At 46.0% G+C, this 27,521-nt stretch overlaps 1 protein-coding gene across 6 annotated transcripts in view; it reads right to left on the bottom strand.

The window, feature by feature from the left end:
• Positions 1-27,521, bottom strand: part of LOC118504688 — a 134,224-nt gene that overhangs the window by 74,995 nt on the left and 31,708 nt on the right. For 5 of the 6 annotated variants that reach the window (XM_036039506.1, XM_036039503.1, XM_036039502.1 and 2 more), the window contains one exon: positions 17,750-17,811. The exons of the other annotated variant lie outside the window; for it this stretch is intronic. The gene's annotated coding sequence lies outside the window, so the exon portion shown is untranslated. The remainder of the gene's footprint in view (positions 1-17,749; positions 17,812-27,521) is intronic. 6 annotated transcript variants of the gene reach the window in all.

Here is a 27,521-nt window from a genome sequence, read left to right on the forward strand (position 1 = left end):
AACCACGCTCAGCTCCAAAGAAAGATGGTTGTTGGCCTGCACGCCCGTGAATAATGGAAATATAATCTTTAAGTCTAATACCATAAATAAATAAACCCGAAAACCGACTTTACAGTCCCGGAGTTCGGGACAGTTCATTTCAGCCAACTGCTGCTGAGTGTGACTTTGTGGATTGGGTTCCCTGAGTTCCCCTAGCAGTGTATGTTGATTTACGCAGAAGCAAGACAACACAGCACATCTAAAGCGTTTGTTTATCTGAATCAAAGTCCAAAGCCGAAGGGAAAATAATCCAAATCCCGGGTCGGTGGTGGGCAGTGCAGCGGACGCAATGGCACGGCAGGCTGTGATTAGAGTTCTCGTAAAGATTTATGCACCGGAATTTAAAGCCAAACAACTCGGACCGACCGCAAACGATCGTCTCCGGTTCGCCACACTGGCGCTGTCCCATTACCCAGGCTGGCTAACGCACGCTCGCTCTCTCTCGATGAATACGGACACGGACCGGTGCCCAGTGGTGTACAAGCGTTTCATATTCTAGCATTACACTACCAAGTACTGCTTCAATTAGTGCATCATTTCAAAGCGTCTTCCGGTCTTGGGCTGGCCATGTGTAACAAACACGCTTCTAGCAATCGCTTTCGCCGGGACGACTATACGACGGATCCACCACCAGCATATCCTGGACCCCCACCCATGCTACCGGGCCAGGAAAGCTTTCAATTGCTCCAAAAAGCGACAGCTTGCTTCTAGGAACTCCGGGTGCTCGCCAGTCCATTTGCAACACACACAGTTCCATTATTCACCGGTTCATTTACGGGATTTACAAAGCAGTCTTATTTACGGTGAGCTTGGCGAGAGCGTGCTTGCGTGAGATTACCATTAGGTTTTTTTAACGACCATGGTTCGGTTTGTTTTTCTATTGCAATCTAGCGTTTTTCTTTGTTGGATGTTTCACACTGTTTAGTTTGCTTCATACGTTCCAGTTTTTTTAATTGGTTTCGACATTGCATTCGTCATTCCAAGACCATGTGTATGCTCCTCTTTCCGTTCACCGGGCAAGTTGCGTTCTGTAGTAGGATGTAATGAGTTCGAAAAGCTTCTCGTTTGAGTGCTGCTGCTGTAGCTTATTGCGCGACATCCAGTACAGTCCGTAGTGGTGATTTGTGGTCAAATATTCTTATTTGAGCTTCAACCAGTGTATGAAAAGCGTTGGAGAGTGGAGGACGCTTTATCCTGCTAGCAAGCAGAATGATGTTTCAACTGCAACCACTCAATCATGGCTTCAATCATTACTCGTTACATACAGCGAACGTGGGAATGATAACCTTATTGAGTGTGCTATCGTACGCTTTCATCAGTGTGTTTTGTAATTAAAATCAACCGAAGAATTCGGATCAGTCGACAGGGAGCGCCAGAAAATCACTGCTTTCACTAACACGCTTCTCGCGAGTGCTCAGAATCTGCACTTCAGATACCACTCAACATCGTTTCCCCGTTGCATTCTTACGAAGGTTCACGATGTAAGATGTCTTAACAGCTTCATCCCGATGATACGCCGCCACCCGGATGATTATATCACCTCAAGTGTACACATGACGCCACTATTATACAACCACAGCATAATGCACTTCCAGCTCATTGCATTCCGGTGCAGCACACCAAATTGTATTGTCTCGTGTCTCGTTAGTCGACACATCCTTCCCATCAGCAGCTTCCTCAACCAGACAGAACGAAGACTGGATACAAACACACACACGCACACTCTCCAGGCCACAAGCGACAGTTTCAATTTACATTTCATTCCCCAGTCGACTGGCGAGGCCAAGTGTTGCACACGAAGAATGCATCGGCCTGGGACGGAATATTTATGATGTGCTGACGACGGAGACAATCAACAAACATTTCACCCGGGACGGTTCCGCTCGCTTCCGTCCGCCCGAGAAACGGAATCGAGCCAGGCACGGCAGCATCTCTGGCTGGCGGGCCTGCCGGTATGTGTCAACACGGAAGTTATCGCAGTCGGCATTAAACTAGCTGCGTTTGGTGGGGAAGCCAATTACGCCCGCTTAATCGACCAGCGGCAAAATGAGCGCAAATTAATTGGTGGCAGACAGCAGAATCATTAATTGGTAGTTAAACAGTGTAAGCCGTTTTTAATTGACAGGCAAAAACGCACCTTCGCGAGCACCTTTCTTCGAGTGGACCGGCTTGCCGGTGAGGATTACAAGCCAATCGATACCTTCGTCGAGAGTTCGTAAACAAGAATCTTGAGGTTGTTAAAGTCTAATTTAAAGAACATGAAGTCTTTCAAGCAAGTAAATTTTGGTACAAGAATTTATAGAGATTCCAAAAGCATCCAAAAAACCTCTACAAAACCCCTTAAAATGATTGAAAATCTATAATTGTACTTCTGCCATTTTCGCCATTATGAATCATCCCACCAAAACTAGCCAACTGCCCGCTTCACGAGCACTTTCTTTGTGAGCAGTTGAAATAAACAAAACGAGAACAAAAAAACTGCAAACACCAACAGACCATAAACACATCCACTCAACAAATGCTGTTTATTTTGCCGGTCTGATAATCGGCACAAAATATGCATCCAGCGCACACACACAAAAAAACCCCATCAATTATTTGGCCAAGCTTGGCCATCGAGGAAGCCATCAGGAAAATTGAATTTTTCTTGCACTCGTGCCAAAATAACAAAACACAAAAGCTTACCAATCCCGAGGCACACACACACACACACACGCACGCACACACGTACAAAGCCCAGGGAATATCCCTTAAGCCCTGGCCGGAAAAGCCATTCGTGATCTCCCAAAGATATCAACAACTCACAGCACACTACATGGTTGCCACCGCGAACCCTTTTATCAAAGTGTACTTTCCGCGCGCACACAGACACACACAAGGAGCACACGTACAACTAAGATAGAAATTATTTTATCCCGATAACGATTATGGCATTCTAGGAAAATCCTCACCGGACCACAGCCCGTTCGCGATCCACTTTCACTGTACATACGCTACACAGACACACAAACACACGCTATAACATGTAGAACGTATGATGCTTACGGACCAGTTTGTCTACCCTACCGGAGCACAGGCAGGATTCACTGTTGGCATATTTTTGCATACAACATAACCGTCGAGGGTAGCACAGGAAGCATCATGCACAGGAAGTTTGGGCCCTCCTGTTTGTACACGGCACGGGTTGGTGGGGACAAAAACATAATAATAATATCATTTCCCGACCCCGTTGGAGCACGAGTTCTCCAAGACTCTCGCTTTTGCCGGGTGCACTCCGCCAACGGTTGCTTGGAAGGTTAGGAGTATCTGCATCCTTTTGTCGTTTTGTGTTTTGTTTTTACTCCATGTGCGTCTCGCGCCATTTTCTATCGAAACACGTTGCTCCAAGTACGAACTCTGCATAAAAGTGGTAGCAGCAGTAGTAAAAGCAGTGAAGCCATAAAATACAACCAACACTCCATATATCCCTGTGCTGGCCCTGGGTGGTTTTATCTGCCCCGCTTTTCCTGCCCCGATAGGGAAGGATTGCAGAATGAGTTGCCATCCCCAACGAGACCCCGTTACATTGGAATACGCGTCGTGTATGTACGCTATGATACGTTGCGAGAGGGAGAGAGAGAGAGAGAGAGATTATGCAACATATTGTTTAGATTTACCCGCGGTTTGACACGCTCTCCATGTGTGTGACGGTCGGCGTGCGTTCGCTAGACACACGTGCGCGCGCGAAAGCATTCGAGCACGTTTTATATCGAAAAACAGTGTCAGTGTTGTAACGCTCCACCCGGTGTGTTAGGTACGAGCAGGCGAAATAAAAGCTAGAACCAGTTGCTATCTTCATCGCTCACGTCTTTTTTCATTTGCTGGAGGACACGAACGAACCAAACGGGGCATTTACATACGACGATCCCTCCCAGGAATGCGGCCAGGATCTGCCGTTGTCCCCTTGTTCACAGTTTGCCCGACGTGCCAATACCGCCGATGCGCAATTTAGTGGAAGAAAAATGATCAACTGCAACACTCGAAAACATGGATGGCAGTAATCTGCCCCTCGCTGGAGGTGCGTTCGTTTGCACAGAGGATGGATAAAGGTCCAATAAAGCAATGTTTTTAGCCGTGTCGTGTCAGTCCTTCGCAACGACGTGTGCCGGGATGTAACGACAAACGCAAAACCCCCAACTCTCAGGAATGTTGAGATTGGAACTCGCTGCTTTTTTGGGTTAGCAGACGAGAAAAGCTTTTGCATCGTGCAGAAGCGGAATCCTCGGTTTGTAGCGCGGTTCGCGTAAGCGGGTTGTTATACTGTACAGCAGATTAACTAGATATTGCAAAATGTGTCCTTGATCGTTTAGTGGCTTTGTAGCGGGAAGTAATATAGACCCCGTTGTACAACAACAATATGCCCTCAATAAGCTGGAATCACGTATAACAAATATGGGGTACGTAAAATTGATCCTCGAGGCAATAGCGGCGCCGGTCTTGATACGGCAAGAAGGGGGTTCAAATCCTATCCAGATTGCCTCCTCGTACGCAAGACTTGACTATCCAGTTACGGGTAATATCGAGACTCAGAAAGCTAGAAATGGTAGCTGGAGACTTTACAAGGTTGAATAATTCTTCCTCCTTAAAAATTCAACCATGTTTTATCAAATTTGGTTTAAAATATTCCAACGAAATCGTTTCAAAAAAAGTGGGAGCAAAAAAAAATTTGCAACTCCAGCAAAACGCTGGATCAAGTCATGCTCTGGCCCCTCTCTTTTTGTTTACGATGTCAAGATATTATAATGCATTTATACACTTCTGACAAACATTTATTGCACCGTGCTGTGTAGCGATTTAACGCATAAGTCGCATTGCATGTGCAGCGAAAATGACTCATAGATTATTGCCTTGACACATAAATCGAAGGATAAATCGTAAACTGTGATGCCACGCCGTTTCACTCCAGCTTGCGCCCCGTTTTTTTCTGTTCTCACTCCAAAGCACACATTTATCACCGGTTGGTGGGAAAAATATTTTCTCTCTCTCTGGATGTCCTCCCAACGAGGGTGAATAATACGAAAGGGATATGCAAAAAAACCCTGCGTGGCGAGAAAAAAAACAGTTTGCAGATGGAAAATCGTTCCCATCGAGCGTCACATGCACGGTGCCGAGTCTGTGTGCGTTGGTAACTTGGGGGTAAAAGGTATTTTATCGCATTAATGCTGCAGATCCGGCCAAACACGGCCGCGACAGGTACGACGGTGTCGTGTGCACACGCACACCAACAAAAAAGAAAAAGCACGACCCATATGCAGTGCGAAATTGCAAGGAGCATGCATGCAGGCTTCGCGGTAAGCCCGACCCAACTGAAGGCCAGCAAAGTAAACGGTGCGTAGTTTGAGCGAGCAAAAAACAAAAAAAAAACACAGAGCACGAGGCTTTTGCCGTAATGCAATTGCTGGTAAACATAAACGGCCGCTTTATGGGCACCGGCTGAAGGTCGTCCCGGTGATTCACATATGGGATCGCAGAAAGCGCATTAACTCTTACTGTGAAAAGGAATTAGATTCACGTTGAAGAAGAACTTTTCTTTGTAATAAAAATCCGCAACTCACTTCTTGTCACTTGTACACATCGTACGAGTAAATAAAACGTATGTTCCATTAGTCCTTAAAATCTGTTACTTCTTCAGGTTCACTCAAGGGTTTAACGGGCATACGATACGGGCGAAAACGCAATACCGGTCGACTAAATACGATCAAACCTTGCAGGCACCGCCATCCAAAGGTACTATCAAATTTTAACGTTGCAAACCACAGCTACCGAGTGTTTCAATCGGCACACACGCAACGACGACAACAACGACCAAAAGGCAACAAAAAAAAAAAATGGCAACCCCAAACAAACCTCAACAAGGCAACGCTGTCGCCGGTAAATGGCAGAGTAGAACGCATCAATGCCATTAATGGAAATTTCCCACAGCTTACACATCGTACCAAACGCACACAACAGCACCCCAGGATCAATGGGAATTTGGGTAGCGACCAAGCCCCCATTGAAAGCTTTCCCTGGAGGTAATTTCCCGCACGGGCAACTAATCTGGTCCACTACCACCAGCGTCGTCATTTTCCTGCTTTCGGTCGTATGCACCAAATTAGTTTCCGGCGGTGTGTTTTCGCCGCTGGAAAAGGCATTTGTTTGCCCAGCCCCCAGCCTCCCAATGTGTTCCAGGAACAGGGAATAAACATTACTTTGGGATTTAGAGAGCACAAGAGACAAATTTCGGACATTAAGGTATGCATGTCGCGTATGGACGTATAGTGCAAGGTATTCCAATTGCAACCGTGTGCGCGCGTGTATTTATCTCCGTTTGATGTTTGGCTTGGAATTATGCGAGTTCGTAGAAAACACATATTTAGGTTCGGTAGAACTCGGTAGAGTTTTGGAAGGCAGAATTTAATTTAATCTTAGGGTATCACAAAATTAAGATGAAATTAATTTCAATGAGCTGCATTAACCAGAAATGCATTAATTATTTGTTTGCTATTTTTTATCAACGCATCGACAATTGAAGTCTGGCTGGTGTTGTTGGTGTTGTTGTCCTTTCCGTCCCATTACCGTGCATTACCGCAAATGATTCGCGCAAACCACAACGAGGGTGTGTTTCAACTGCATTGGTTTGCTAAATACGGTCGCACCCGAGAGTACCTTTAGCAGGCCAATGGAAATGTAATTTGATGCAAGTGCAAAATATCAAAGGACGGTTTGCGGTTACCGTGCAACGCGTCATTATGGCGCCTCCCGGTAGTAAACTGTCGATGCGCCTCCGAGGGTTTTGTTAAGGCTTTGGATGTTGAGCGGTTGAAGTTGATTTGAAGCAAGCTTAAATTGAGACCGCCCCGTGATAGAGGCTATAGCGGTGCCACTCTTCACACGGCAGGACCGTGGATCAAATCCGTTAAAATCAAGTCTCAAAAAGCTAGAAATGGCAGGCCAACACCTCTCGAGGTTTTACAGGTTCAATGAAGCAGAAACAGCATGCTCCGATAAATATTTAGTACCCAAAACTGTTGGAGCTATTAGAATGTTTAATAAACCCTTAGATTCTTATTAAAAGCCCAAGATTCTTCCTGCAAAATCTTCCATTCTCCTTCATCTTTTCTTCACACTTTAAACGAATGGTTTATAGTCTGTAGTACAGTTCCTCCACCGGAACACAGAAAGGAACCTCGTTAAACCACCAACCACAACAACCTTAAGTCGTGGCACGTCCCCATGGCTTCCGTGTACCCAGAAGCAACGTGTTATGTTTGTAGCAGCCTCTTTACAGCACACCTGTGCCATATTCCCAACTCCATCATCATGTGTGGTGCACACGGTAGTGCACGATACTTGCCCGCAGTCACAATGGAAGCTTCCCCATATCTTTCCATGCATCCATCGTACCGTGGCCGACCGAAAGTCGAACCGTGTGTGTGTGTGTGGAGAGTTCAGTATCAGCTTTTACAATCCACTCCGCGGGGCATCGTGCTGCCTACTGCTACTCATCATAAATCACCTTCGGTAGCAGAGCAACGTTAGGCCCATTACTACTTGCTGCTGCCCACGCTCGCCCAAAATTAATGCTAGCCAACGAACGTCCCAACAGTCCACCGGTTGTTCTCTGCTGCCGAACGGTGAATAACGAACTCACGCCCTCAGGATGGTGAACTACACGGCAGAGAGCGCTAGATTCTTACGACCGTTGCATCGAGCAGATGATGAACGCCGCTGCTGCGAGCGATCACTAATAGAAGTCGAATTGAATGGCAGAGTAAGAGAGTGTTAGGAATTAAAATTGAACGCAAAGGAGCCTGTGATCGTATGGACATTTTCCACCAAGCGAAATGGTATTATCGCCACCAGCACCTGCACAGCACAGTCTGGCAGTAGCGAGGGCTTGTGCGTCTGGCGGCAGAAGCGGGCCTAAGCAAAACAAACGATTGATAAGCTCACACCATGATCCTGGCGTTCCGCTTTTAGTGAATTGGTTCACACACACACGTTGGGTGCGTTAATCAGCAATACAGCAAAGTACATCCGACAATGCCCGATTGGATACAATCGTTCGTTACACTTTTTGGACCAAACCGAATCCCGCTGCTGACGACAGCCGTTTGCATGATGCCGTTCTCGGCAGAATATCGCCTACGTCCAGAGTCGCCACAGTCCATCGGAGCTGGAAGGATCTCCCGCCACGAGTAGATAAACGCGCCGTCCCTTAACGAGCGCTGGCACTCCCCAAAACGGACGGCAGTAATGCTTGGTGTGGCAAACACATTTTCTACTGCATTGCGGAATCCACCCAGGGCGCAAAAGTTTCTCCATTCGCTTCCCGTTTTGAGGTCTTGTTCCTAGAAGCAGTAGCTTTTAAGTGTGTGTGTGTGTGACTCCATGTACTTGTGGACATGGAGGTTAGTTTATTTGTGACCAGTCCGAGCAAAAAACCCCGTACGCAATTCGGTACGTTCGGTAGGTAGAAAACAATGAAAAGCAGCTTACAGTAACACTTCATTCAATCTCGTTTTTCCACTCCCTGCCATCATATCGAGGGATTACATCCGTGACATTACCCGAGGAAATGATGAAATTACGAAGCGGTTGTGCGAGAGAGAGAGAGAGGCAGACAGAGTGCACACACTCAAAAAAATCCTTGATGAAGTGATGCGAAGGATATACATATCGCAGGAAAACTCTTCCACTCGCTTTCCTGAAGATGAATGCACTGCCATCCATTTTTTTGCACCCCTCTCACGATACTACTACTAGCGCTCGCGCACCCTAACGAGGTACTTCTGTGTGGTTGGAAGCTACTTGGAAGAAATATTCACTCAAGGAGCAGCAATCCGCACACACAAAGAAAGAAAAAAATGCGCGGGGCAAATAAAGCTGCTTTACAAAACGCACACACACACACCCACACACACATGCATGGGAGTACTCAGTTCCAGGGCTCAAAGAAAAAAGGGCCCTTCCGGTGGTAGTAATATTCAATTTATGCATGCAATCAACACGGCGTGTGCGGCAAACGTGCACAGCGCCCACAGTGCATATCCTTATGCCGTCTAGCTCCCGCTCTTCTCTGGTGGGAGTTTGGTTCGGCCTTTTGTGGTTAGTTTCACCGTTCGCTTGGTGGCGTTGAACGTGGCTTAAAGTGGAGCATAATAAATTATCCTTGCTTACCAAACTGCCCCCCAAACACCAACACCCGCTCCGTTCACCCGCTGCTGCGTTGATGCTCGATTTCTGGCAAAACTGTCCGGTTGAATGGTTTTGCATCGGTGCAGGAAGCACTCGGCACACACACACACACCACGACCCGGGCAACAGCTTTTATTTATTCACTCATGCATAAATGCACACCCGAATGTGCAGGCAGCAGCATACACCCTCCCGGTACCGGGTGGTGTAAGTTTAGTTCCCTCTTTTTCTGCACTACTCTAGTTGAAATTAGAATTTCTGAATGATGTGTTTCGTGCTTCTTATTCCATCATCATCATCACCACTGCATTGCCACCTCACCGCCTGGCTCAGGGCTTTCGCCACAGATTGTATTTTTGCACACACGTGCTTCGGTGTCCGGTGTGTAACTTTGTTGATCCGCCCGTGCCCACCACAAACGCCACCCGTTGTCGGTATGAGACCGTTCGCTGGACGTTAGCATAAAATATGAAGAAAGCTCGGAAATTAACGTTTACTGGTGCACTTCTCTCGGAACGTACGTAGTTGGTGGTCATGATTTATCGTAAAATGCTGAGTGGGTGTTGTAGGGGTCGCCAGTACGCTACGGTACTGGCTTTCCTTATGGAATATTGATGGAACAGGATGGGTAGATGACATTACAAACAACGGTAAAGTACCATAAATACGCAACCACACAACCAAACGCGCGGTGGTAAACATGCCCGCCGGCAGTGGGACCCACAGGCACACAGCAGGAAATGGAGTTGATTTGTTAGAATCTGACCGTATAAATCTGAACGTGTCCGATGCAGAGCGACTTTATTGGCAACTGTTTGGCCCACCGCCCTGCCTGTACATGGTTCGTTAATTAGAGAAGAAAAACAAACAACAGTATGATCGAGCCAGCGTTCGAAGGAAGCATACGATTGTTTAATTCAATTATGCGGGTTCGGCATAAAATATTCAGTCTGAAGATTGTTTAATGATTGCGTATGAAAATGAACAAATCGGTACGACGAAGCAAAAACTATCTTCGGCTGTTATACGGTATTGTGCTCAATAGTTGAGGTAGCCAGTTGTGGTACATCAGTAAATCTTACAGCCAACGGTTTTCGATTGAAATGTTAATGAATAGTATGGATTTTGATAGTTGGAGACTGATATGTTGCGAACTTCTGAAACAAATGGACAAACAATCTTCATCACTACTACTGGTGCTGGTGCTAGTTGCCAACCGGTCAACCTGAGGAAACTTCTCCATTCAAAATACCTTTTGCGATGGACAAAGCTGGGAATTTGTAGAACACATATAGTCCCATACGCCTCTGTCAAAGTTATGGACTCTGCTTGGAAGGGCATTGTAGAAGCCACTTTCACGAGCTTTGCTCTACGACGATCTCACCATCGTGCGACGAATTAGACTCGCCAGGTATCGCTTGGCTGGTCAAGTCAAGAGAATGACACCGGACAACCCAGACCATAAAGTCCCCTTATGCCGTCCAAATGGACAGCGTAGGCGTAGCAAGCCTAAGTTAAGATGGAGTTTAGAAAACGTTCAGAATAATGGATTGGAAGACGACGGCCCCAGCTAATTTAACACATTTTCCAGCAAATACTGTTAATAATTGCTTAAATGCTTCCTTTCAATACGAAGCCATCAAGAACCATTACAGTTCCTCGTCCAAACTCTAGGTAATGCTATCAAAGAGGAATGTTCCCCTCAAGCGACATTTCAAAACCCATCTAGCTGAGAGTACTCTTATCAGACGATCTTTCAAACCTGACAGGACGGACGCTTGCCTTACATCGTCACCTATCAACGATCGCAAGAAAGTGTAAAGGGAATAAACATTGAGCAATAGCGCTTTATCGTCCCATCTCTCCGTCTATTATCGATACAATAAAAAAAGATACGCATTGTACCACGGTCCACACTTAAGCGCAAGCTCGGTTCGAATTGAATCGAGTGCATTCTTATCAGTGTGCACCTTCGGGGCCCGAGCTTGTCACAACTGTGTCAACAGAGATAAACTGCTCACACATGGTGGTTCCGGCATCCGCACGCCCTGTCTGGACATTTTTCTCTGACGTGAAGTTAAACTTAGCCCTGCGGGCATGAGAGCCCATGTAAACGCTTTTATCGACGCTCGGCAACACACAAACATCGTTTACACGGATAGATAGAAAAACGCTTCACGCTAGATTAGTAGCAATGGAGGGCGTCTACAAGAAAATTACCTCCGCAATCAAGCTCGCTGTCATCAATAAGTGTAGCATAAGCGAGCTTCAAGCTGGGCGAGCTAGGAGCTACAGGCACGTGTGCCTGTCCCCCATCCGGTTGTTATCGAAAAATATTAAGCCCACGTTACGCACCTAATCGTCCAAAAATGCTTCAGGCATCGTGTCACCGGTACAATGAACGAAACTTTATCCAATACTGACGCACCTGCTGCTCGCAAACGGCTACAAAAGCACATAATGCCATCCTCCGCGCGACTCCAGCTCGGGACGGACACAACAAACATGTTCTCCTGCTCGCAAGTGCTTCTCAAAGCGCCGGGTTCGGTAATCAATCCCGAGCTATCGGCGCGTTAAACCTTTGACGTATTCGGGGTGATGGAGCCAACAAAAACAGCAAAATAAAATCGGCACAGCGAAAAGCAAACAGCACAGCACTGCCAGCAGCGGCACGTCCTGTACGCGTCCGGAAGGATAATATAAAGGCATCCGGAGGCGGTTTATTGCTGACGTCGTGCGCGCCCGCGTCGACAACCTTTCCGTCCACCATCGGTGGCCACCCCGTCTCCGTTGCTAGGGTGCTCGCAGATAACCAGTTTTGTTATTGCTGATAACATGGACACCTACGGGTCGTCGGTTTCTACATTTCTTCTTCACCTGGAATTCACCCAGTAGCAGTCCTCAGTTGAAGTGCTTCCGCCATTTGCCATTACCTACCCATCGTCTCACATTCTTGCTTCGTTCGCAGACAGGAACATGGCGACATCAACATTGTCCTCGCGACTTTCCGGCCCACCTTTGAGAAACCTTTTCCGAGCCTCCCTCCCCCCCTTATGACAATCCATACCGACACCGCACCACCAGCCAACCATAAATTGACCGTAAATTCCGGAAGGAGCGCCGAGAAAATTAACGATCCGGGCATGACTTTATTTTTATACATCATCCTGAGGCCTCCCCGGTATCACCGGATGAAGGTGTTGACACGAGCGTTCATGTCGCAACGCTTCTTTCTTTTTTTGAAGGCCAAGCTAGAAAAGGGACTTCTTTTGTAGTAGGTAAACTGAGCGAAAAATGACAGCAGAACCCTCCTACGCTATCAGCCCGGTGAACCGTGCTCACCGCCCGGGGTGGCCCGAATGTTGGGAGCAGCGGATAGACGACGGCTCACTTACCCTTGACGGCCGGCTCTTACGGACGACTGTTGCTGATGACTTATTTTTTCCGATTATCATGCACTCGTCCGTCATTGTTGTTGTCGTGTTTGAATTAACACAACAAAGAAGGGCTCACGTAAGTGCTGCTATCATATCCTGCTGAGCCCTGGTTGACCACTTTTGAAGATTGAGGTTTGCGCACGGAGGCAACTAACTTCGAGATTCGCGCACCGAGCAGACAAACTATCGTAAACAGGTTTGTGGACCTTTTGATCACTATCGCGCTTCAACCAACTTCAAGGAGACCAGCACCAGTACCACGGGATCTGGTTTTTGTGTGTTCTGATGTATGTACAAGATGTGCATGAAATTAACTTCCTCGTAAACAATAAACTTTTTCCTTATGTCCGCATCTTGCTTCTTCTTCATTCGTACATGTTAACTTTTACCTCAAAAAAAAAGCATCATCATCACTGTACGTGTCCTAGTTTGCTTGTTATTTAATCTTCCAATCCAATTTGCCTATTTTTTGCACTTTTCTTCTGCAAAGTTGTTTAATAAAATAAAAATATAAAAAAAACAGCAAGCAAGCAAACATCCTCCATCCTAATCATTACCATCTTCGTACGCTGGCACCACCCCGGAAAGAGTTTAGAGAGCGCGGCACGAGCTTGAGCCCGTCTCGTGTAGAACTTTTTGATTGGATTTGAAATTTCTTTTTCTGCATGATAAGATGGCCGTAGTTTCCTTTTTGACGCCGATGACACGCGAAAGGCCTTTCGGCGGGAACTTGAATCAAAGGGAGCAAAATAATGTTCCGCAGGCAGAGGTCCTCGCAGGTCCCGCGCCCTCGCCCGTCGAAATAATATACGACAGCTAACGCCAACACAGCCGGCTAGAAAGCCCACTCACACAACGGGGCGCAGATACCAAGCGGGGCACCAACACCAAGAGTTGGCCTGGTCTGGTTGAGGTGGAAAAAAAGGAGACTCCGCTCACACAATCTGCTTAAGCTTTGACGGTTTGATTTTAAACCAACCGTTGCGTGTAACTTGGCACAGTTCAACAGTGCCGGCTGGCTTCACCTATTTGCTTCATACTTTATTTTTTTCCTTTTGGCAAACACACCGCCCAAGATGGTGCAAAGAAATCGGACCCACACACACACACATACAGCCGTGTGCGAAAGTTACACAAACACGATTTAATCACCGAAACACGCGGAAACTATTGACAAAACAAGCTTGCGCTCTTTCCGTCATTGCCACACGAGCCACGCCACGGGTGTACCAGGCAAAGCAGGCTCCGCGTGTTGTTCACCGGTTCGACCAACAACGGCACCAACGGTAGCAAACGGGCCAGTGATTGTAGCTTCCGAATCGGCTAACCATGCGGTGGCTCCTCGCCGCCAACAGACACGAGACGTCAGCGTAGCGAAAAGCATTTATTAATTTACCACCATGTCGCTCCACAACATGCAGCACCCCCCCCCCCCCCACCCCTCACCATCCCTCTTGGACAGTTTCCAAAGTTTTCGGTCTGCCCGATGTGCCCGGCGCATCGTAAATTATAATTATAGCTATTTCTATCCGAATTAATAAAAAGCCACCACGTCGCGGAGAAAGTGCAGAACGTCACGGGGCTGTGAAGAACGAAGCCAACTATCAACCCCTCCCCCCATCTGTGCCGCTGATTGCTAACGGGCAATATGTTTGGGTAAAGTTTTATGAATTGCAGGTTGAACCGTTTACGGCACCACGGCATGGTTGTAACGGAGCGCTTCATGGAAAATGCATGTCATATTTATGAGCAAAACCGCGAGCGAGCGCGCCCGCCAGCCATAACGCACGTACGTAAGGTTCCGGAAGGGACCACTAACCACAATTAAAATGGTCGCCATTGATCCCGCACTTGACATGATGAAATTGCTTTTAATTTTACGCACAACATTTTATCGATTGTTTGCCGTTTGATAGTTTCAATTTCCATATTAGTTTTGTGTTTCTTTCAGACTTTAATTTCATTTAAATAAGAGACGTATGGATGATAGCAATTCGGCATCCTGGCCATTCTGAGAGACGCCATCAACGTCAACACTTGATCTTAGTCTGGGACTTCCAGGTCTCCCAAACTGGCCTGGCAAGTCGAATTCGTTGTACGAGGTTGTAGCGATTTCTAGTGAAGGATACGAGGCAAACGGTCCCTGCTTCATCCTGTCCCAGGCAGTAATATGACCGATTGGAAGCCAGGGCGAGAGATCAGGGCTGCTGGTTGTGCCACCATCAGTTTAAATAATTTTGATTACATTCCATAAGCTAAAGAAACTCTCTCCAGAGTTTGTAACAAGACATCAGAAAATCGCAAAATTTGCACAATAATACTCCACCACATAGCTCAATCCAGTATAATCTCAAGCGTGATGAACGGACAGTCTATTATCCGTCCCTTTCATTCGCATCCATTCGCGATCCTTGGCAGCGTAATCACAATAACGACCATGCTACATGCTGAACAGTCTGATCGAAGAAGTAATTAACGGGAACCTATTAGCGCTCCTTCCACACCCCGGGATTAGCTTGTCCCAAGCAGCCGAACATCTTACCGCTGGCGCCAGTGGGACGCAAATCTAATTCATTATTTTCACTCACTCTACAGAGCATACAGAAGGGCGAAGACGGCATCAGATCTCCCGATACAACAACCGCGACGATCCAACAAAAAGACGTTGAAAGGGAGTAAAAAACACAACCTCACAACGACGACCGAAAAAGAATAAAGAAAACTGCTAGTAAGATAATCTTACCACTAGACAGTATTTTTCTCGCCACATTTACCCAAATGGTGCAGGGCGGATGGGGAAGAAAGCAAAAACCCAACAGGGATAGGGCAGACAGGGTGGTCACACGATTGAAATCCCACGGAGCGAGTCTAACAATGGTAAAATCAGCAAACGAAAGCATTCCGAGTGCTTTATTGATGTAGAACAAACAACAGGAGAGTAGAAAAAAAAACACCGGCACACTCACACACACACACACTGACAGTCTCAGTCAATCAGTCATTGCTTCGGTAAACATTTATCCGGTATGAATGAATCGATTTTGCGTTCAATTTACTTTCCCTCCCCATTCCGATGCTGCTTTTGGGGCAAACATCCTGAATAAAAAAAAAAAAAAACAAATCTGTCGGATGAAAGGGAAGACAAAAATAAATAATAAAATTAAGATTGAAGTGCGCGCCGGGCTAAAGGAAACTAAGCAAATCCTACCAGGAAAACTCTCGCCCAAGCCAGTCCAGGGCTCCGGCAACGCAACTCGAAGGCAAATTGAATGTACCGGATTAATCTAAACCATCCTGGCTCGGGAAAACTGTTTTCCCTCCGCCAGCAGCAGCATCCTATCCGGTTTCCGAAATTCTCACCAACAACAATATCTTCATGCCCTTGGTGCCTGAGCTAAGAATAAGCACTGCCTCATCCCCATCAATTTGTCCCCCTCAGCACCGCCGTCGCCGCACCAGCCAGCTGTCATCAGCTGTCACTACTTTCTCGCGTAACAAAGCGTCAATCTTGCAGAAAGGCTTTCCCGGCAGCGGTGGCACCGTGGAGTATACCTACGTTCCTCCAGAACTGCTTTCTGCTGCAAAATTTTTATCGAACAAAAATAGTGATTCGCCTCCGATTTGTTCACAGACACACTCCGAGGCACACAATTTCCCGGAACGATCGTCAAGGACGACGGCGAATATTTCGACAGCATTAACAGCAGCCAGTCGGAGAAGCCGAATTTCCGACATCATCCGCACAACAGTGGCACTTCTTGCAGGGAATTTGTCGTCCGTTTTGGGGCAAGCTTCTTTTCTCTCTCTCTTTTTTTTCCTTTCACCACCCCCAAAAGGCCTTCAAAATTCGAAACCAGACTCAGACCGGACTCCAATGTCTGGCGGGGTGAGGCTAAAAATGTTTTGTATCCGACCTTTCGCTTTGGATGGCACGAATGGAATGGGCAGGGAAAAGAAAAATGCAAACCCCATGATGTGTTCCGATTCATTTCTCAACAGTATTCAGCCGAAAGATTTTTGCGCCACACAAATCCTCTCGAGAGCGGCTTTCGCGACCGGGTTGGAGCGGCCCCTACTAAAAGACGACCAAGGATTGAACGAACACATCCGCGTACCGTACGGGTGCTCCGGGTCTCGAGTTCGTGTCATTTCGAACGTCGAATCACGGCCACTCCGACTACCCACCACTACCCATCCACAGGGAGGAAATCCACCCCCCCCCCCCCCCCCCCCCCCGTAAATCGTCGGTGTGTGAATTGGGGACATTTGCTTCACCGGTGGCGAATGTGAAGGCGATTTACATTTTGGTTGTTTGTTTATTTCTTATTTTTCTCGTTTCGCAAATCACTCGGCCCAAAAGAAGGGGCCACGTGTACCGTTGGTGAGTCGGGTCACAACGAAGACACGATGGTTCACTGATACAAAACAAGGTTGGACCGGAAAAACTGCTTGCAAAGGCTCGAGATTTGGATGAATATTTTTCAGGGCGAAGAAGAAGATGGAACACTCTCAACCACGTGAAAATTCCCACCCACTATGGGCAGGTGGTGTGGTCTCTTTATAAGGCCTAGAACTTTTTTTTTCCTCCCCCAGTTGCTGTTGCTGTGTAAACTCCCCCGATGCTGGACCGATTGATTGGGGAGGTTTGGGTATGGATTTAAGATGAAATTGATTTTCGATAAACGGCATGTCCTGGTAGCGATCTGTTCCTTTCACAGGAGGAAGGAAAATCGATTTGAAGATGTGTGTGTGTGTGTGCTTTTGTGCTTTGTAAGCTTAGGATTGTTTGTTGCCTTGCCGTGGTGATCCTTTCAAATCACTTTCGCTGTTTTTGTTCTTTTCTTTGCTGATGGAGAGATGGATCGCAGGTGTGAAAACGCGAGGCAAAGAAGTGCACGCCCAATGTAATACACACAAAATGGAATTGGATTCTTGGAGATGCTCGCGCGGGAAGCTACATTAGGGCGAATGGAGAATGGTGGGCCACCGAGTGGTTTCTAATGTTGTTTATGCAACTGTTCGGGAAACCGGGAAAGCAAAACCCATGGTCATACCTTTTTAAACTAGCGCGTTTCTCAGCCGAACGGCCGAACTGTCGAAGAGAATGGGGCTGGATCTGGAAGGAAAAAGGAGGAAAAAGAAAATGTGAAACTGAGAACGCTACAAAGCTGTGCCGAATGGGTGAGCGCCTTGCACCAATCCATTATTGTCCGTGATGGTTTATTCTAGTTTATTGATATTGGGATAAGCGATGTATTATTTGACAATCTGCTAAAGGCAAAATATTGCTGATGGCCTTGAGTAAAAAGAACGAGCTACAAAAATTTTTTGTAAAACTGTTAAATAACGATGACTTTGCTAGCGTTTTACTACAGCGTGGTGGTGTTGGATGTGATGAACAAGTTCATAAAAAAGGAACGGAACGGAGCTGAGTTCTTTTAAAGAAAGGAACGGAACGGAACGCTTCCTATCTTCAGATTTTTTTCCTTTATCAGGTTTTTCCCTTCATCAGGTTCGTTCCTTTCTACACGTTCGTTCCTTTTCCATGGACCTGTCAGGTTCAAAACTTCAAACCTAGCTCCGGCCGTTCCTTTTGAGGAACGTAACGAACCTGTTTGGTTCATTCTGGAACGTGCATCACTAGTTGAATGGCACAAAACCCCAGAAGAGCATCGTCCCAAAGGAAAACATCAACGATTTGTACGGGTGCCAGAACCAACCATCAATACAAGTTGCATCAGGAATCTCTGGAGTACGGGTAGGAAATCTGCACTATTTTACAGGTTCAAATTACTCCATTATTTATGTATTTTCCCACCCAGGCATGCTCATGTGACCATTGTCACTGCCTAACCCACAAAACCAGCACTAGCAATCCTAACGACACGAGAATTGAGAAAAAAAGTCAAAGCAAAGCTACGAAAATCTCCAATATTTTCTTCGTCGAATGGGTTTGCATTTTTATTCGCTTTTTTACCTTCCGAAACCAAACATTGCACCCGAACCCGGTCACAACCGTAACGAGATTGAACTCTGGAGAGGGTCGTTCGGTGCGGGGCAAAAACCCCAATCCTGGCAAAGGTAAACTTACCGTCCCGGAAATGCATGCCTATTCTACACAGTTGGGCTGTGCTGCTCAGTCAGGCACGAGGAACACCAGAAAAAAAAGGTAAAATATGACCCACAATTTTCCATTTTGCACCCACTGATCCTTGCAGCCTCCCAATAGACCAGGCCACCTTATCCCGGGGTGTATTGATAGGTGGAAAAATCATTTGTTTACCTGTCGTCATCTGTTTTTCGTACTACCATTTTTCCCCTCCCTTCTGTTTTGTTCAGAACTCCCGGGAGTCCCGGGATTTATGTCCCACTTTTTTGTTGTTGTTTGCATTTTGCTTACCACCTCTCCTGTTTTTTTTTTTTTGCCTGTGAGAGAGTCGCACTAGTTTCCGCAACCCAAAGCTGGATCGATTATTCGCTCAAAATTTGCCGTCACTAATTGAAAACGTACACAAAATATGACTGTCGCCTCCATCCATCGAGATACGGGGGTGTTTTCTTTTTTTTTTCTCCAGGCTGATCGAATCGAATGTGGGAAGCGAGTTATGAGGATTTTTTTTTTACAATTATGATAGCTCTGCACATTCTTTTCGTTACACGCTGACGCAAACTTGGGCTTGTGGAGCGTACAAGCATGGCTCTAAACGTGATCACATTCGTTACGCTGAAATTACGGCAACAATTGTGTAAGCAAACATTGCTGCGTAGCGCACGCACCTAAAATGCAACCAACACAAATAATAATCTCCCAGCAGTGGGAGCTCGTTCGATCGATACTGAGGCTCGGTGGCAAAAAAAAAGTAATCAATTACAATATTCCACGTGAGCGAACACTCGGGAGTGTAGGGTACACTATTGTGGCACATCAAACCAACAGCATCAATGTTGAAATGAAATAACAGTGGGGTTTGAGGGTTCTTTTTAGTTGATATGTGTGTGTGCTCGTATGTTCTATTTACCTTTGCAGCAGCAGCAGCAGCCAGTATCACTTATTTGGAACTCTCCCTGTTTGCCTACTAATTGGCAGTTTTTGGTTCATGCTCAAAATCCCGGCAAAGGTAGCTTGTATTGTTTGTACTGGCTCAACTGACTTCGATGCCGACTGCGGATTAGGAAGGGGCGCGGCTGTGATCCACACAAATATTTGCGGTACACTAAAACCGACAATACCCGGGTTCCCATTTTGTTGAAGGATGTGCTGCTCCAGAGCAGGTGGTAAATACATCAAATATTGTGGTTTGCACTTCTAAACTGTGTTGGGCCTGGAGTGCATGGCTAGGCGCAGGGGGCGAGTTCGAGGAAAAATTTAACAAACCATGAGGAGCCTGTGTGCAGGTTCCAGGAATCTAACTCGTTATTACAAAGCACTGTATAGATAGGGAAGATTCATTAAAATTATGTAATGGAATATTTATTTAGATTTTCAACAGAACTGGTAGGGCAAACTGTTCTTTCGGAGTAATGTTATCGGGTTAAATGTTATCGAAAATAGAATTTCCAATCCATGATTATCATATATTTCCCGGCAGCAGCAACACAACTGTATTTCCTGTAGTCACAACAATACAGGGAGAGTTTTCGAGAACTATCTCCGCATAAGTCGTATTAAAATGCTTATCTGTTTTGTTGGATAAAAGAGTGTTTTCAGTCGATGAAGCAAGCGTATCTATGTCTAAAACAAAGCTAGATTTTGACAAAACAATTAAGCACAGTTGTCAACATTTTGTTGATTTTTTAACGCTCATTGATTTAAACATGACAACTCACGCTGTTTGCGCCTAGTGGTTAGACAATCCGCATACATTTCCCACTTTGGTGTAAGATCGGGTGTAACCCCTTTGAAATGAACTTTTATGATTAAGATAAAGAAATATGATTAGCATGCAAGTGTCCCTACAATACTCTTCGCTTATCCTTCCGCTGTACACGCAAAGCACTGTAAAACAACATTCGACAATAACAGTGAAAAATCTCTGTCAGTACGACTCCACACAAAACATACCACCATCACGATAATCGATGTTCTCATGAAATCTTAAGCGTTTGCTCAACGCATAACAATGCATATGCATCGTATAATCAAGCGGACATTCAATGCCATTTTAATCAAACTTCAATCGTTCTCTACCCAGCGCACCGCAAACCACCACCACCACCACGCCAAACAATGCAGTGTGTCCACCGCCGGCAAGACATCGCCGTCGTCGGGCAAGCGCATCAATACCGTTGCCTCTGGGATAGTGCATGACCGTGATGACACTAATGAAAATTCATTGCAACGGGCTCGGTTTGCATGTTGCCGGCCGTCAGCGTGGGGACTCTCCAAATAAATAGAATGAATGAGTTTAGTGGGAATAAAAATGGTGACGCGGAAAAAAGCGTTTCCCGTATGTTAAAGAGCGAAAAACAAACCCCCGCCCGGTGGAAAACTGTTTGCTTCTCACGCGCTCAATTAAATGGGGCTTCTTTTTTTTTTGCTGCAAACGGATGAAACCTGTTAAAAAATTCCGCTCATCCACGGTATGGTACAAGCTGCTGCTACGCCTATTTGCGATTCTTTCAATCGGAAGCGATTGAAAATTTTAAAATGCAACACTTGATACTTAAGTGAGAACAAATCACGCACATTCACACACACACATGTCGTTCACTAACCAGTACGTGGAAACCATTTACATAATGGATCTTTAATTTGTTTTCAAACGGTGTCAATAGGTGAAACCTCGATTTTTTATCGTTAGGAGAAACCCTGGACGGTCGAGCGGAAAAATGGGAAAGGGGGCAGTGTTTGATGGAAACCACCTCCACTTCATTAATTTCGTTAATCAATTCGACATCCGCACGACCTGCACGGCTGCAGTACATTTTTGCACAACACAAACGTCATACGCCAGTCAGGGGGATCACATATCAATGAACCGGGTACGAAGCTTTTCGGTATTTTCCATCCACCATTTTCCCCGGTCTGTTTACATGACAGATGACAGATGATGAAAGGGAATAATGTCGGTCGGTCGGTTTTCCATCTGTGCCCGGTTTCGGGCAGTGGTAGTAGTAGCGTCAGTTGCGGTATTTAATTTGTGACCTTACACATGCATACGGGTTCGGTCGTGGTGCATTGTTGAGGTGGTGCATCTTCTTGCCACCCACAGTCGACCTACTGTTAATCGACCAACGATGCCGTGCTGCTGGTGCTGCCATCGGTTTGCCATCAATTAGCACCCGGAAAGTGCAAATATTTAGCCAGTTTAATTGGTAACGTTGCATTTTTACGACAGGTCTGGCACTTGGGTGAGCTGATCATCCACCGATATTAATAATGTATGCGGTCGTATTCCATTTCGGATGGTATGTTTGCGTATTTCAAAATGTCCTTTTATTTCCGGCGCACAAGGAGCAGGAGGTTCAGCGGACACGCGCGGTACGCAATTCAATCATTCAACTTATGACGCGGTACGAGTACAATTCAAATATGTGCGCCCAATTACTCGTTCGCCTGATAATTTAATATCCTTGCTGTACGATGCGTCGTGAATTCCAACCCGAAACGGGATGGCAAATAAATCAAACTTTCACAATGGCGACCAGACTTAACACCCTGTTGTCTACCTTTTCAGAAAGAATCTTCTCAGAACGATTATCGGATTCTGGTGGAGTGTGCACCCATCAGTCATCCTTGTGGCTATACAAGAGAACGATACTAGCCGTCTTGGTATTTGGACGCATATGCTTCCATTGGACATGCAAAGCGTAGATGATCCGTCTAGAACGTATCCAGTATCGTTGTCAGAGAATCACATTGGGTTGTATGAAATCAACCCAATCAATGTCGCTCGAAGTGATGTTTGGAGTAATGCCGCTAACGCTCGGTTTCGAGTTACTCTATTACGCTATTGATAATCAAGAACTTTAACACATTGCATGAGATAGGTTCTAAATGCAAAACCATGAGCACCTTTCATGACCATGCCTGAATCGTGCCAGCTTGCCAGGATCTTGGAGTTCTAGCTTTACATACCACGTTGAAAGAGGAAACGAAAAGTCGGACACAGATCAGCTTGGGAGATTTCTATATTCGATCACTCCCCTTGAAGTGCTCTTGAAGCCCTGGTTCCATGGCATCGCAGCAGATCATGCGTTCATTCGAATGTTGTCTAGACTTAGCTCTAACCATTTCGCATTGGACGATCATCACCAGCGTATAGGATGGGTCCAACGACTCCAACGCATATGGTCTCGGACACCATGAATAAGTTACATCTTCGGTCCACATCGGTCTTGTGTGGAGTACGAGACTGCTTGACCTACCTTACTTGACGCAGTTCGGGGCCTATCCGAACTCTGCTGGGGTGGCGAAGATGATACCCATCTGAGATCTATTTTTAAGTTATGCTGAGCGAATGGTTTAGTAGTTTAGTAGTCAACAGGGCCACGAATTTGGGTGACAAAATAGGAATTAACGAATTGTCCAGGCTCACCGAGGCATAAGGTGCCCTTTGACGGCTTGGAGAAGGAAATGCCTCCAAACCAATGTGAATCGTACTCTCTTTGTAACTTACTTATAACCATTACGGCCTGCCCGTTCTTATGGAATAACATTACAAACAAATCGAACCTAACCAGGTGAGAAATGTCTCACTCATCCCCAGAAAGAAAAGTAATTTAACTAGAATTCCTTTAAAAAAACATTAAATGACGCAAAAAGAAGAAAACAAATCTCTACAGCGATTTGTTAATGGAAAAAGGCCCCATTTATCAAACGATCCATCAACGTTGCGGCTCGCGTTTCCAGAGAAGAAAAAACTGCCCCAAATCAAAGTAAGATAAATTGATAAGCAATCTTATCCATCCGTGAGCTCTTCGCCGCATTTTATCAAACGCGTCACACAGCGATGAAATCCGATAGTGAGCCGGGGCTGGGGTGAAAAACGAGATGGATAAGAAAGAAACATAACACAACACCCTCAAAAAAAAAAACACCCATAAAAGAAGGTGAAAAGACCAACGACCAGTCGGGTCGTCGGTTTTACGGAAAGCATGAGAAAATGGTTGGAAAATCTTCCAGCGGAAGCTTCTTGAACATAATATCCCGCGCTTACACGGTTGAACGGTTGATCCGCCCAAAATGCAAAAGGGAAACCCCGGAAGTGGAGTGTTTGCCCAGGCAGAGCGTTACACCTGCTGTTCGAAACTGAAACATCCTTCCTTAGTATCTCGTGCTCTCCGGAATGGATCGATTATATTTTGCCTACAGATTTGCTTGCCGTTGTTATTGTTATTAGTATTGCTTATATTTTTACTTCCAGTTACAAAAAAAACACAACCTTGCCACAGCTTCAGCGGGATCGAGTTTTCCGATCAATAACATGCGCCCTTTTGATGATGGCAACTGGCAACGCTTTACACTGCGATTGTGTTACGCCACCGGGTAACGCCATTGTGTATTGCTTGTAGCATGGAGTTTTCCATTATTTTCCCCATGCCAGAGGGCCATACTCCATCCATCAATGAATGTATTGATTCAGGCGTTTTTTTTTTCTCCCACACCACCATTTTCCTGTTTAGTATCATTTTTTGGGCTTTGTTTTTTCGAACTAAACATTTCAATGAAAATCTTTATCACAGCGACATTCCCCTACGGGGCAAGCCCCACAGGCCCTGAGATTGTGGCCGAACGAACGCACGGAACGAGCAAGAAAATCATTAAACCGAAAGAAATGGATAATATGGTTGAGCGGCGACAAGCTCGAATTGAGATGAAAACGAGATGAAAGTAAACAGTTCGCTTTGGTTCGCATTTTCCCAACTGCGGGCGGACGACATCGAAAAAGTGAAAAGAAAAATCAATCACTAGCAGCATTTTCTTCACAAAACCTCTTCACAATATCTTGGACCTCTTCAGGCTGGATGAGGGAGAAGAAAAGCAAGGCAAAGAACTGTTTCGGTATGTCTGACGAAACTCGGAAAACTCCTGATGCTGCTGCTTCTACCTTGACCGCAACCATCCCGTGGTGAGTTGCACTTTGAAATGGAAGACAGTTCAACAATTTTCTCATTTTTGCGGCTTCCTTGCTGTTGATCCTTGTGCTGCTGGTTGCGAAAAATTTTCCGTTGCCAAAATGGTTCGTGGTTTAAGCTACACACAGAGAGACACAGAAAAAAAAAACAGAATATCCTCTACATCACCCATCAAACTTCGGGAAAGATCTTCCGATGGCTCAAAAGCTTGACGTCCTTGACGGGTCCCAAGGAACAAACAAATACAACCAAACAATCGAAGTACCAGCCGATGACAGGGAAAAAAAAAACAAACCATACCAACCAACCTCGCAACAAAAAAGAAAACGACTCCCACATTAGTGCACGACAAACATTGCGCTCCGTTTCGCGCGTTCGAGTCTGAAAACCGATCCGGAGAAGCGATAATCGAATTTCAATAATTGCTTTTAACTTTCTCGAACGCAATCCACCACCTTCGGCAGTCGTGGACCGGTGCGCGATGGCATTTATCTTACAATACCGTCATACCGAAAACTTCGCTTCAAGATCTGAAGGCCTTCACTTGGAGGAGCATCGACGGCTTAAGGCACCTTCACAGCTTGCTTCATTCTGAGATGATGTTCGAATAAACAACAAACTCCCACCTTGGAGCTGAGGTGGGCAGAGAAACAATATAATGGTAAGAAATGTTGATACGAAATGGCAGAGTGGAAAAGAACTTGGAGATACCCTGCCCTTATCAGTGAGTTGCCAGTGGAGAAGTGGTCATAAGCCATTTGTTTACCTGACGGAGGTCCTGTATCCGAGAGGTTAAAATATATAATGTCTTCCAAATCGCCTGCAACGTGGCGTGCTGTGAACGTTGTACACGTTCGCGCGCGCTCTAGACGCCGGAAAACAATCTCATTTCTCAAGTGTTAGATGGGTGGTGCTGGTTTGCTGATCATAATTCTCACACACGTCCTGTATGCACGAACACATACACGCACACCCGCACTTACCAAACATTGGTCACGACTCAGAACGCTGGTGAAACAAGAAAGGTGTTTACTTTACGATTCTACACGACCTAAGCCCGAACCGGGTGGCTCACTCTATCTTAAGCGGAAACCTTCGGAAAGTCTTCCTGTGTGCTAGCAGAACTGCACCGTACCACCGATACGAAGCGTTCGTTCCGCCACCATTATTCTAGAATGCATTCGAATGTTTGCCACGCTGTATCACGGGGCGGTTAGTTTATTGAACTTTCATCCGGTCCGATGTTCAGCGCTGCCCCGACACCGGAACGTTATCTTGCATCGGCCACATCTCGCCGGAGAATAATGCTGTTAATGCACGTGTAAACTTTGGGCTTAGGAATCTGTCGCACGGATGCATTAGCCTTTCTTGGCGGGTAGTTGTTCGGCGCCGTCGTAGAGTCGCTTTTAGCGGGGGGGCTTTAGTTGATTGTCTGCAGCGACTTGAGTCAATATTTTATTATCGGAGCTTTGAGGTTTTTCGGTCCAGAGATTGAACTTTCTGGAATGCTTTATACGAAAATGTTTTGTGAAAGATTAAGATTTATTTATTATATTGTATTAAATAGTAGTCCCGAGATATCCGAGGAAGAAAAAAACTTCACAGTCTGAATGGACACGAACAGAAAACTGAAGTCTCAACACAAAAAGAACACAATCAGGGCTCTGTTTCACACACTCTACAAGCATTTTCTAATTGCAGCCGGCCAGATATCGGTTCATTCCAGAGCAATTATAACCACACAATAAATTCCCTTCAGATTCAATTGCCTCTAACGTCACGCACTTCAATATCCCATTGACGCCTGCAAGCGCTGCACACTTGTGACACATTTTCTCATTGTAATGAGTTCGTTGTAATCGCTCTGCACACTCGCCGAGAATCTCTAACGAGAAAGGAAAATGTTTTCACGGAATCTCCCTCTCAGAGCTAACGCACTACTCACCATCCATACCACCCAATTAAAAAAGAAACACTTTACTAAACATTTTCATTCGATGTTCCGCGTACGTATTTGATGCACATCAAGTGGTTCATCTCTTTGGTGGAGAGGCAGAAAAAAAAGCTACCCACGCCTCAACAGCCGCCGTTCTGCCGTTTGAAGTGGGTGAAAGAAAAATAGTGAACCTGCCGAGCACCAGTGAAAATGTCACCAGTCGTACACATTTCACATGCACAACAACAGCTAGCTGCCGGTGGGATGGGATAACAAAAAAAAAATGGTACTCCAAAAGAAGGTTAAGACGAACGACACATTTACTTTTCATTGTCGCTGTTTACAGCTGCTTAAACTCGTACACGAACTTCCCGCTCGTAACCTTAGCGCGATGTGGTCACGGCTTTTCAAGAAGCCGCTCTAGAATCGGTGTTGAAGCGAGCCTGACACCGGGAATGAGATGGATTTTCCCATCCGCATCCGACTGCTGTGCCGAGTAGCTTTAGCGCACGGCGTCACCATCTCCAAAGGTCAGGCTGCCAGCCGAAACCGTGCACTATTTATTTGGCCTGCCTGCCCGGGAGCCAGCGAGAGGTCGATGCCGGGTGCCAAGGAAATGGTTCTGTTTTGAAGAAAATACACGATTCGGGATGTACGAGTCTTGGGCAGACGGCAGCGCGGACAGGCGGCGATGCACCGTGACTTATGTAGCGTGGTTCTAGCGTGGTGCATCACAAGACGCCCGGAATGTATATGTACGATGTACACCAAGCATGCGGCACACACCGGTGCACATCGGATCACAGGCGTGG

This window comes from Anopheles stephensi, chromosome 2, assembly GCF_013141755.1.
Source record: "Anopheles stephensi strain Indian chromosome 2, UCI_ANSTEP_V1.0, whole genome shotgun sequence".
Classification (NCBI taxonomy): Eukaryota; Metazoa; Arthropoda; class Insecta; order Diptera; family Culicidae; genus Anopheles; species Anopheles stephensi.